The following is a 12,390-nucleotide window of genomic DNA, read 5'->3' as shown; positions in this document are numbered from 1 at the left end:
TTGCAAAGGCCCACCATTGAATACCATTTTTGTATTTATGGACAGATTTCTTTGAAAGATCATGCAAAAAAAATCAGTACACAAACGCAGAACTAATAATCAATCACAATGCGGGAAGATGTCCGGTTCGATATGATCTGAGCTAGTAGTACTCTACGTGACAATAAAATAAGCTTGGTGGAAATGTCGTTCCTGCCTTTAATAATATTAGCATTATACATAAAGTACAACACACAACAACAAAGGCACTGATGAGGGTGGCGATTAAGAATATAAGTTGTTTATACATATGGGGGAATCACTGTCACGTTCAACTTTATGAGTTATCTATGGCTCACAATCAATGAGCTGAAATGACAGATCCTACCAGAATTAGCTCATTCGAAAATCGTAAGATCACTAATTGACGTCCAAAAAAAGGATAAACGTTTGCGAGTGAAAATAATATGTAACAGACAAGTATCTCCGACTATTGTTATTCAATGTTCTCACCCTCGCTTTCTATCTATACGGGTTGGCTACGAATGAATCAGAGCTGAAGTTATACGTATCTTTTGGAATTTGTGCACGCACGTAGGCAGCTAACTAAAGGTGTTCACCCCTCGAGCTGTGTGAGATCCCGAGTGCGGAATTCTCACACAAGCATGAGCGGGCCGAGCGCGCACCAAGCTGCACTTTGATTTCCACCCCCTTTGCTTTCTCACAAACTTATTGCGAAGGTGTATATGCGTGACTCTGGCATACCTGAAAAGTGACTGCCGCACGCACTGCTCGAGGGGATGAAGTGTGGGAAGGTGTATGTTGAGGGATGAGTACTACTGCGTCGCTTGCGGCTGTGATTTCAGGTATACGTCAAGCTATAATCGCTCTACGCCGTTCTACCGGAACAACCAACGACAATGATTTATGCCGGCTAATCTCTAGCATTTGAAAATGCGAAAAAGGAGATTTTGAGAAAAAATTCAAGGATCGATGTTCTCTCCAATTTGAGTTATCGTTAACGCAGAGTGTCTCAATTTTCCTTTATGTTTATAGTCTGTGCGAAACTGATTACTTATTTTTCCTTATTCTACGCTCGAAAAACGTTTTTCCATTTTTTGATGAATCATGAAATCTTGTTGTAAAATCAATTTTCATTTTTTTTTTAATAAAAAAAAATTAGTCGTGGAAAAAGCAAATCGAATCGAAACAAAATCACACTATCAACCTCAGTAAAAATTGAAATAGTTATTATGTGAAACGGCTGGTCAATTTCAGCTTTGAAGTACTCGTACGTATATAAGGTAAGGAAACGAAGTAACCACAGGTGCTTTTCCCCAACACAACAATCATGCACGTTCCTCAACCCCATGCATAATGCACGTTTTATAATAAGGCTATGCTGTGCTCTGGACGGTCAATGACAAAAATTCCCTTTTTACCTATATTTATACACAAATTCGCGTGTACCTACAGCTTATGTACACATATCCCCTTGTAAAAAATTTGTCACGTAATTCTCGTTGTGTCGTGCTTCGCACTATAGATGTCTCCAGATCTTCGTGCCTTTGTTTCTCTTAGTCTCTCGGAGTAATTACTGGTATTTACTGTCAGAACTATATGGTATAATGTGTATAAAAGGATCGAGTTCCCATAGCCTCGTGAATACGATTACGTGCATAAATGTCACCTGTTGGAATCTCTTCTGCCCGTTGTGACCGAGATATGCTCAATTTGAGTGTAAGACTCGCCGCTGTAAGTACGTAGGAATAAAAAATATTCTCGTGAAAAAAAGCAAAGGGGCAATCTATCGAACACGATTTCATAAGACGGCAGCTGTTTTATATGATTACTATTGTTTCAATTCAAATTGATGGAAAATCAATATTTTTAAAAGATTTAATTTTTAAAATATTGATTAAAGTATTCGTTCACGCTTGTAATCAAATTCGTAGTGATCTGGATTATCCTCGAGATAATTTAATCGCGCATAATTGGTAGGGAAACGTGCTTATAAAAAGTGGAAGCAGCCAAAAAACGCGGTAAAAATCACACCGCATAGAAATCAGACCTAGCGTTACATATACTCGCACGATTCGAAAAACCGCACGCGTTTTTTGACAGGTGCCTCTCCTTATACTTCCTGCACGGCTGTACTCGCAAATGTGGTTGGCATACCGCTGGACGTTAATTAAAGCCATGGGGATCACCTGTGCGACACACTGCCGAGATTCCCATGGATGCGTGTACCGCACGGCATTTAAAAACACCGATCGCTGGGAAACAGCAACTTATAAATATTACGATGGGTGCGCGACTTTCGGCATATCGCGCGCGGCCACAAACAATAAAAAATCTGTTCTCACACTCATTACTTCGGAAAAGGCAATTATGTAAGTCGATCGATTACATACATATATAAGTCGAGTTATTGACGGACAGAGCGATAAAGGCGTGCGCGAATCGCTAATGACACTGATTTGATTAGTGAGTAATTTGGATCGATCAGCTGACGTGAACGGGAGATACATCTCATACGGAGTTTGTAAACACATTGGCGGATCGACGCTCGAAAACGTGCGATATTTGACGGATATATACCATATGTACGCAATGACTCGAACATCGAGATCAAACTTTTCAAGTACGACGAGCAGATCTATCTGGCAGATATATAAAGTGCTAATAGTCGTATGACTCAAAACACAACGATCCGAAGAATTCGCATTTCTCCAGTGCGCTTTATATCTTGATCGCTCAACGTCACAATTAATACATTAAAGCTGACTCTCGTAATATTTCGTGGCTGTCTGATTAATCGTTCGATTTATTTGCGTGCAGCGTCCAAAGCCATATGTAATCTCTAATCGTTGGTCGAGTTTCCTTAAAACATTAGCGCGTCAACATTAGCGGTCTGTATATAAAACGCGCAACGTACTATATACCCGCGCTATATGTATGTATGTGGTTACCTTCAGGGTAGAATCAGCAAGGTGGTCCGCCAATCAAAGAGCAAAGAGCAAAGAGCAAAGAGCAAAGAGCACGATGAGCATACTATCGAGCGAAACATGTGTACTGACTAATGATCGCGAGGTGTTTCAAGTATGTGCGAAATTATCGATCCAAGCAAAACCTACCGCGTCGTTCGATACTCGTCTCAAGGGTCGATCCATTAAGGTCGAACGGTAAGCGCTACAGCATATAAGGCGCATGATTAAAAGGGCGATTTATTATTCACGTACGCGCGCGAGCACGAGATGATGACTTCAAAAACGATCCGTCAATCTTTCTTTGACTCCGCAGCCAATGGCTCGAGCCGTCCGGTAAATTGCTCAAAGGAACCGATAGCGCGGCTTACCGTGTCGGTCTCTCAGCACATCATGAAACGCTCGAGCATTCTTAAGATTTTTACACTTTTCTGTGATGCGTAATGTTAGCTTATAATATTCGAAAGTAAATTCGCAAACGCTAGCTAAAAACTGAACTATACCTAGTGTAGAAAATAAACCTAATTGAGCTACGAAATGTAGGATTATTTTATTTGATCTCGACGAAGCAAATATAAGCGACGCGGATTCGAAACACTAAATACAACGCAATCGTAGTTGTAGCCTTTCATCAGGACGTAATCAGTGCACGAGTCCGGTGATGAAGTGAGAGGGTCGACGAACAGATATTTATATGTGTACATACATATATACATATATATATGTACACGCTACACCTCCGCACCCTTCCGCTTCCTGTGTTCCGGTAGGCTTGTCCAGCGCTTCCGCAGGTTCCCGGGATACACGCTTAGCCGAGCGACATGATGTTCTTCGCGCGAGACCCCCCGCTGATTTTTAGTGATACTTTTACGCGATACCTTTTCTACGCTGACAGCAATAGCTGTGCACTCGTAGCTTTAATCAAATGGGTATTGGAATCGAAAAAACTGCGGGCCATCGAAGAATTTAACTTCATATGTATTGGGGCTGTCGATTCTTGTAATTAACGAGTCAGTCTGATTGTATGTATCAATGTCTTAATTTCCTAATTTGACAAATTGAAATTAAATTAAAAATTTCTGTATCCCTTGAGGTTATTCACCCTTTTGTTTGACATAAATCATTTTCAAATTTAGCATGCAATCACATCTCTCGACAAGTATCGCTACAAATAAAATAATAACCGTTAACGCATTGCTGTAATACGTACACTCCCTTTGTCATTATCAAAATTTATTCTTGGCTCTCCCTACGTATGAACAAACGAAAAAAAGATTACACTGTTTCTCGAAAATTTTTTTAACCTTTCGTTTTTGCGTACACCGTACAGTCTAGTCTGAAAAAAACATACGATGATGGGTGCAGTGGCGCATGCATAGATGCGTATAATGCCTACAGCATGTGTACTATGAACCTGGGAATCCGGTTCTGACTTCCGGACGATGGCGTTCTAGATTTGCTCGTGATATAAGCGTAGCACGAGATATCTCTCGCTTTCACCGGGTCGGCAAAAAATTGGCGACGCTGGAGTAGCGGACCGAATGCGTACGCGCATATGAACCTAATCGCGAAACGCGAATCTGATGGGCTTGATCTTGCGAGTACCCGTTATTCTAAATGGCAAAATATTGTCCGCTATCTCTGGGTGGACAATTTTTTTCTGGTTGCTGCTACTGCGAACGCTCGACCAGTGGATCGGCCTACGCATTCATATAGGATCTATGAGCACGTTGACTTCGATTGAGATTTTAATACCAAAAAAGCAGTGTGACGTATTGCACGTGTCCATGTTTGATGCGAGCTACTGTTACAGATTCAACCTACGTGTTTTTATCGATTTTAATAGGGATTTAATATATTGCCTGAAAACCAGGCTTTAGCGAGTCTCTGTAACATTTTTAGTCTAGCGATATTGCAACGAACGTCAATAGCCCGATCGTTTTTTTTTTTTTTTACAAATGAGTTTGACTTGATAGAAGTAAAGTGAAAATTCATCAACAATGACAAAGCAAAATAGCAAATAATTTTTCATCGTCAACTTCGCAAGAGGAAAATTTCAATTAATTTTTTTATCATAAAAATAAATAGTTTTAGCAGTAAATTTTAGATAATTGAATGTTTTATAAGCTTTGTAAATTTTTATAATAGCACCAAAAATTATATTATATATGCGACTAGATTCCTGACAAATCTTATACAATATATGACAGCCAAGAAGTTAGTGACATTAGGACCTATAAACGATCTTATGCCTTTTGTTATCATGAAAATTCATGAGAAACTCTCTTTCTAGCAGCGTAAGTTTTCATTCTCATTGTAAAATGCATTAATATAACATGCGTTCAATATAAATAAGTGTGCACACAAATACCGCTTATAACATCTTTGCAAATCTTCAATTTGAACAAACAAGCGCGTTCAAAGCTAAGACTCAAAGTACACATATACTTGCGTTTGCCAACAATATTGCGGATTTACCAGTAAAATTGTCATGGTAGAACAAATTGATAATTTAATAGTTTAATGTGCGTGAACGAAGCAGCAGAGCATTACTTGAACCCTAAATTCAAAGCGTTAAAACAGCTTTTTTCCGCGTTCTACTTGTGCAAATATTTAAAGATAATCTCTCACAAACGCATTTCAATGCATTTATCCCGGTACCCAAAGATCTCTCGATTTATGAGACTTACATTATTTTATGGATGCAAGTAATTGGTAAAAAATGTGAATAAACCATAACCCTGGAATTCCTTGATTAACAATAATTGATCCATCGAATGGTGGCTAGGTCCCATTTGTTAAAATCCACGATGAAGAAATAATTTTATGAAAATTATAAGGTCTTCTTCAAATATTTTGCAATTAGATTTCAAATTAGAATTAGAAAGAATAAAAAAACAGGCAAATGGTCATTTGATAATTCGAACTATTGGCTTGAATCCCGCACTGCAGCAAATGATGCGCTAGTATACAGATGTATGTGTGATAGATGCAGGTAGTACAGGTTTGGAATATTAGAAAGCGCTGCAGCATCCACTGTTGCCGGATGCTGTACGGAGTTCATCGAACACATTTCACGGTGCGGCAACGTAGCCAACCCCTCTTCTGCTTTCTGACTGTGTACTCGTATTTACGTGCATGCGTACACATCTGTATATACGTATATATACATCCACGTAGCTTGCGCACACCTGGCCAATCTCTTTTTTTCTTACTCGTACTCTCTTGTGCAGCTGCGCGACCCCTACGTCGCATCGCACCAACTGGGGGTTGTAGTAGGTAGTAGTATGTAAGAATACTACGTTTATAGACGTCTACATACGGGACTGGAGGGGAAAAATGCTAGCGTATACGCGCGCCAGCGAGCGAAAGCGACTGAGAGACTGTAGTCGTGACGTAGGATACCAGGCAGCGTACAAGCAACTCGTAGGAATATAGAGATGAGGGCGCATCTCGTCGTTGGAGGAAAGGCGCACACGTGCTTCATTTTCACGACGACAATATGTACATCTCCGCGACTTTTGCTAAATATATCTATCACCTATTTCTCAACGCTGGAGGTCGAGCATTGTAGCTTTTTACCTATTGAATGGCACGAAATAACTGCTGTCAAACTACTACTGGCGCGAAACGATACAGAAAAACCAAGTTATTTCGAAGGATATTCATTGCTCACAAAATCGATCCACGACGAAAAAAAATCATTATTCTTGGGGGAGTCGAATTTTATTTAAAATCGAGCACCTTGAGAGACGATCAATATTCCTGAGAATAAAAAGAATGCATGTATGTACAAACATTGTGGTTTATACATATCCTACGAACCCTGAACGAGAATCGCTCGTTTTGAAAGAAGGGGTCACATACGTACGTTAGAGGCACGCGCCAAAACATTGTCAGAATGATTTCAATGAGCGCACACGCAGCATCTCGAAAACTTTGAGAACAAAGAACCGATATACGCGTGCCAAAACGCGGTTGTATATGCGTAAACAGTTTACGCTGATATTGTAAAACGTCACAGAGATGTTCAGACATGACGCTTCTGCATGCATAATATTACATAATAAATCGCTTTGAACTATATTAAGACTTATTATAAATTTAAATAATAATATTTTCATTGTTTGTTATAATCAGTTACTCAATGAACACAAAAATATTTTTTTTTTATGCAGGGTCAAACGGAAATTCAAAAAGAGACCATTTTTTATAAGTAATATATTATTTCGTAGATATTATTTAGAAATTTGCAGTAAGTATTATTGACTTTTGACAAGACCAAGGTCAAGTTTGTTGATGGTACAAAACAAGTTCGTCAGAAATTCATCAAATCCATAATGTATAATAAAACGCGCATTAGAGACAGCACCAAGTCAGATATAAAAAAAAAAGATGGATGACGCAAAAAAAAATGAGAAAATGAAAAATTCGTAAAAAAACTAACACAAAAATTAGGTATCATAATTCTAATAATAAAATTATGATCATTAATTGAATTACTTTATAAATATCACAGTATTTTCATTGAAAAACGTATTTCTGGTTGAACAAGTCATTGAACGCCGTCTGTACCTGTACAAGTTCCTTTACGAAGAGAACACACACAATTTCAATTTTCTATTATGAAAAAAAATATTGTCGTGAAGTTTAAAAAGTACACGGAAAAGTTTCGGTTGCAGGGGAGTAGGACAGAGATCTATTATATGCGACTGATACATTGTATCCGACTTCACTTCTACTTCGCTCAATACAATATAATTCAACAACGGGAATGATGTTTCAGGTTTACTCGCAAAAATGAATTGGAACCTGATAAAGGTAAAGTCATGTATTAAGGGGAACAGGTAATGGATTGTAAGTGAACCATTGAGTGATGTCCTTTTTTGTGCATAAAATTCAATTATAGTTTTTGACACACTTCACAGGGTTGAATCGTTAATGATTCAACCCTGTGAAGTGTGGATAGATTGAAGGATATATATGCAAGATAAAGAGGCATGCACGGTATCAAGTAACTTTTAACTTTAAAATTACTTCTTTGACTTTAAACCACGCGTGAATCAAAGCGATCCCATTGCGGCACCTTGTGGACGAATAAAAAATCATCATGACAGATCACAGGTACCGAGTTACGGAATGCTACGCTCGTTTGCTCAGGCGCGCGCGTGCGTCTAACATCCAATAAATCACCACACACCTATACAATAAGAGCAATAAAAATCAGACGTAAAAAAATCGGATGCTTTCAAAAATAATAAAAAAAATGTTGAAGAAGAAGCTAAGAAGGAGGAGTTGGTATACATATGCAGAAGCAGTAGAAAGAGACGCGGGCGAAAAAAAGGGACAAAGAAAAAACCGGCGTGATCGGCTTTGGTTACGAGGAGACACGCTCACCGCTGGTGCTGATGCTGCTGCCGTTGCTGCTTTCATGCCCTTACATGTATATGTGTAGGTATATATACCGTCACGCATCGAGACCCGAATCTGCGTCAAGCACGAAACTATCGGAATTTCAGAGAGGTGCGAGCGCACACACACGCGTACAGACGAAAATATTACTAATTTATGATAATTCATCTGTGCTGACTGCATCGTCTCGCTCTCTGTTCCGAAATATTATTCTATTTCTTGTTGTTATTGCTTAAAGGCTATTTATACCACGCGACTGCATACAATAATGATGATCATAATTGCGTGTTTTCTCCATTCCTTCGTTTCTTAATATCCATTCGTTTCTCTCACTGAGACTTTTTCTTTTTTTCTTTCGCTTTGGTCCTTCGTTTTACCGATGAGATATGCTTGAACGAGAGAATATAGGTGTTGGTAATTTTTGGACGTTGGAATTAGAATAAAGTTTTTCAAGTTATACGTTTTACTCCTGGTATAAAGAATTTAATTTGTTACATCGTTTTTTGGATAAAGTGTTTTTTCTCCAGAAATTGGAATTCAAGCCAAAAGTAATATATTGTATTGACATTAATTTTTTGGAGTGTCATTAGAATTATCCGATTAAAAATTAAAAAAAAATTTCAAAGTCATAATTATTTATGTAAAGTATTTATAAATTATAAATTTTAAAATATCATTGAGGCAATGAGATCGAAAAATTATTCTCATTTAATCGATTAAGCGGGAAAATTTTCTTGAAAATTATTCGTTTTTGTATTGTTCTCTTGAACAATTGTTTTATTATAAACATAAAAAAAAATTGAAAAGTACAAATTGTTGAAATACTGTCAAAAAAATAATTTTCAACGCACGATATGCAAGTGGAGAATTCAAAATATTCAAGCAAATGCTGATGGGGAACAATACAAGCAATGCGATTAGATGAGAATAAATTTTATGATATACTTTAGAAAAAATTAGATATGATAGCATGATAAATTTGCAGGTTCTTATATTAGAAGAATTTAAATAACTGTGAAAATAAACTATCATTTATAAACTTTAATATTCAATTAAGTTATAGGTATGCTTACCAGAACTAATTTAAAAACTTTAATTGATTGGTTTTTCCCAACTATAAAAAATATTCCAACTCTAAAACTCACCGGTAAAACACACATCTCTACGTTGCAAGATAATTTATTTCAACAGTAAAAAATTATACTTACTATTGTTGACTAAAAAAATAAGGGTGAACGCAATCATTTACTTCAGGGTATGAACTTGAGATTCATTCTGTGACAACTGAAAAATTCACAGATACAAATACTCGTACGGGTAAAGGCGCATTCTTCAAATATTAACTGAGAAAACACTGACAAACGTGTATTTTTTGCCTCCCTAACATAATGCGGTATTGTTATTATTACGGTTATACGTATAGTTTGCTTGCTCTCGTAAGACTAGTAGCTTCGCGTTTACATGATATTTCTTGAGCACTCGTATAACCTTGTGGAATCGTAACGACATATAACATGTATAGGAGAGAACGTACAGCAGCATCAGTGATTTTGACCTTCATCGTTTCACTACTCGATCTTCTTTTATCTTAATATACCGTGGTGCATATTCCGCTTTTCGTAACTTGGCTCGTTCTGGAACGTGTGCGCGAATACTAATTTTTGGTTGGTTGATTTTATCGATCTCTCTGAAGTTTGTGTACAGCTGAGGGCAAAATAATTATTACTTCTCTGACATTCAGCAAACAGTTCTTGCAGCAATTTCATAGGCGATATAAAATTAAATTATTGATCATTAATTGCTTGATCGATAGCCAAATTTTAATTTAAAATTATAAATAAAACTTAAAGCAGCGAATGACACTACGAAAAATCACTGCACTTTTTATTTATTAACCGACACAATGTTCGATCAATTATCTGCTTTATAATAATTATAATAAATAAATTATTAGTATGCGCTGTAGTATTCAAAATGAGCTGTAGAATTTAAATTATCAAAAATATTTAGCAACTAAAATGACATTAAAACCGGTTTTTACCGACACTGTTACATCACAATATGTATAAAAGTGCAAGAGAATCGAGACGTGTAGATAATATCGAAATCGATTTTGAAAAACCAGTTTCTCATTCGGCAATTAACTCGAATCAAGGAATTTTGCAGTCTTAAAAATATCCTCAATGAATCAGTATATATTGAACTCTCCTTCTGTACACTACATCACTTTAGTTCAGCTCTTACACAAAATTTTGTTGTATCAAATGAAAAATTTTTTAAAAATGAATAAGTGCATAGTGGTTTTAGTCATACTTGCGATTGTATTTTCCTATTGCGAAGCTGGTCTACTCCGAAAATTTGGAGAAACATCAAAGACAGTTGGTGAATCAATATACTCAGGAACTATCAAGGCAGAAGAAAAATTGTTGCATTTGAAAGACCGAGTCTTTAACAGGAATTCGGAATCACTAGCAGCGCATGTGATAACAGATGATGATAACGAAGACAGTTCCGCCAAAAAAGATGTTCAAAAAAAGAAAAATCCATCGACAGCTTATATAATCACAGATGACGACGATGACGTCGTAGAAACTTCACAGCAACCGTTACCAACCGAAAAAAATGTTGAATCAAAAGAAAATAACAAGGAAATTATCGACCCTAATCACAGACACATTATTGAGGGGGCCATCCGATGTGCTCCAGGTGAAATTTTTGCTCTTAATGAATGTCGCCCAGTTGATTAATGATATTATATTAACGTATGTATTTTGTTACTGAAATATACTGAAAATGAGTACTCATGTTTCTGCAAAGTTTTAATTGACTATGACTGTTTATTTTCCCGGAAGCGTTTTTGCAACTATCTTCTAGAAAATAATTGAATTCATCTCATAACCACAATCGTCTAGAAGAAAATTTACTAACATAATATCAGCATTAAAAGTATTCTATATACTTTTTAAAAGATAGTATTAAATCAAAATAATTTCAAGGTCATAGCCTTTCTTTAACATTTTTTTTTCTTAAACATAAGATTTTAGTTTTGAGAAAGATAAAAAAATATAAAAATGTTATTAAAATTTTATTTTTTAAGTTAATAATTCAACCACTATGACATTGAAGGTTCGATTTTACAACTATTCAATTCATATGAATAATTAGTAAGATAAAAATGTACATCGTTGTAAAAGAATAATAAGTACTAGAATTGTAAAATAATAAATCTATCATTAGAAAAATATTATGTTTATCATATTTAATTAAGTATTGTATTTAATTTACTTGGGCTTTAACTCTTAAATTAATTAAATGTATGAATATTTATACATAAATGAAATAAATGTTCAAAAATAAAATAAAAAATTTAGTTCATTCATTCATTCATTAATATTGTATTTGAATATTTTTAACTTGATTTTTATTCACAATACACTTTTCAGAGGTAATAAAAAAAATCAAAATATACTTGCACATTGAAATATAACTTGCCCAAATCGTGAAATAGTATCTAGGTCGAGGAAAAATTTTAATATATGATCGCGGCAATCTTGAAAATTGAGAAGATTTTACTAACTTTATTTCACCCTAAGAAATAGATCAACGGGAGAACAGTATCGCACTATAAAAGATAGATACTACGCGGAAAAGAGATGATAGAACGAAGGGTGATCTCTTGGGCTAAAGCTAGTAGAGTCCCCCATTTTTTTGAGAACATGCACACCTGGCACAACTGTCTCTCTCCCCTTTCCTATTTTTCTATTTTGCTACATTCTACTCATGAGCAATTGTCTTTGTCTCTTTTATGAATTTTTCGAAAAAAGGAAATGAAAACAAGGTTGAAATCTGATAGATATTGAAGGTGTTGCAGTTCAAGTGCGAATGACGACATCAGCGTAAATGTTAAAGAATACAAAAAACTTTATCAATAGCGTAACTAGGGAGAGAAGTTAAGTGTCTAAAAAATGAGTTTTATTTCATTATAAAGTTAAGTAAATAAGCGTGCTTCAGA

General features: G+C 36.0%; 1 protein-coding gene across 1 annotated transcript in view; it reads right to left on the bottom strand.

The window, feature by feature from the left end:
- LOC106648899 (transcription factor Sox-3-like) overlaps nucleotides 1-12,390 on the bottom strand; it is a 78,806-nt gene that overhangs the window by 35,227 nt on the left and 31,189 nt on the right. The window lies entirely within an intron of this gene.

The sequence above is a fragment of the Trichogramma pretiosum genome, unplaced genomic scaffold (genome assembly GCF_000599845.2).
Source record: "Trichogramma pretiosum strain Unisexual culture from Peru unplaced genomic scaffold, Tpre_2.0 scaffold22, whole genome shotgun sequence".
In the NCBI taxonomy this organism is placed as follows: Eukaryota; Metazoa; Arthropoda; class Insecta; order Hymenoptera; family Trichogrammatidae; genus Trichogramma; species Trichogramma pretiosum.
This window is presented reverse-complemented; position numbering and strand designations above follow the sequence as displayed.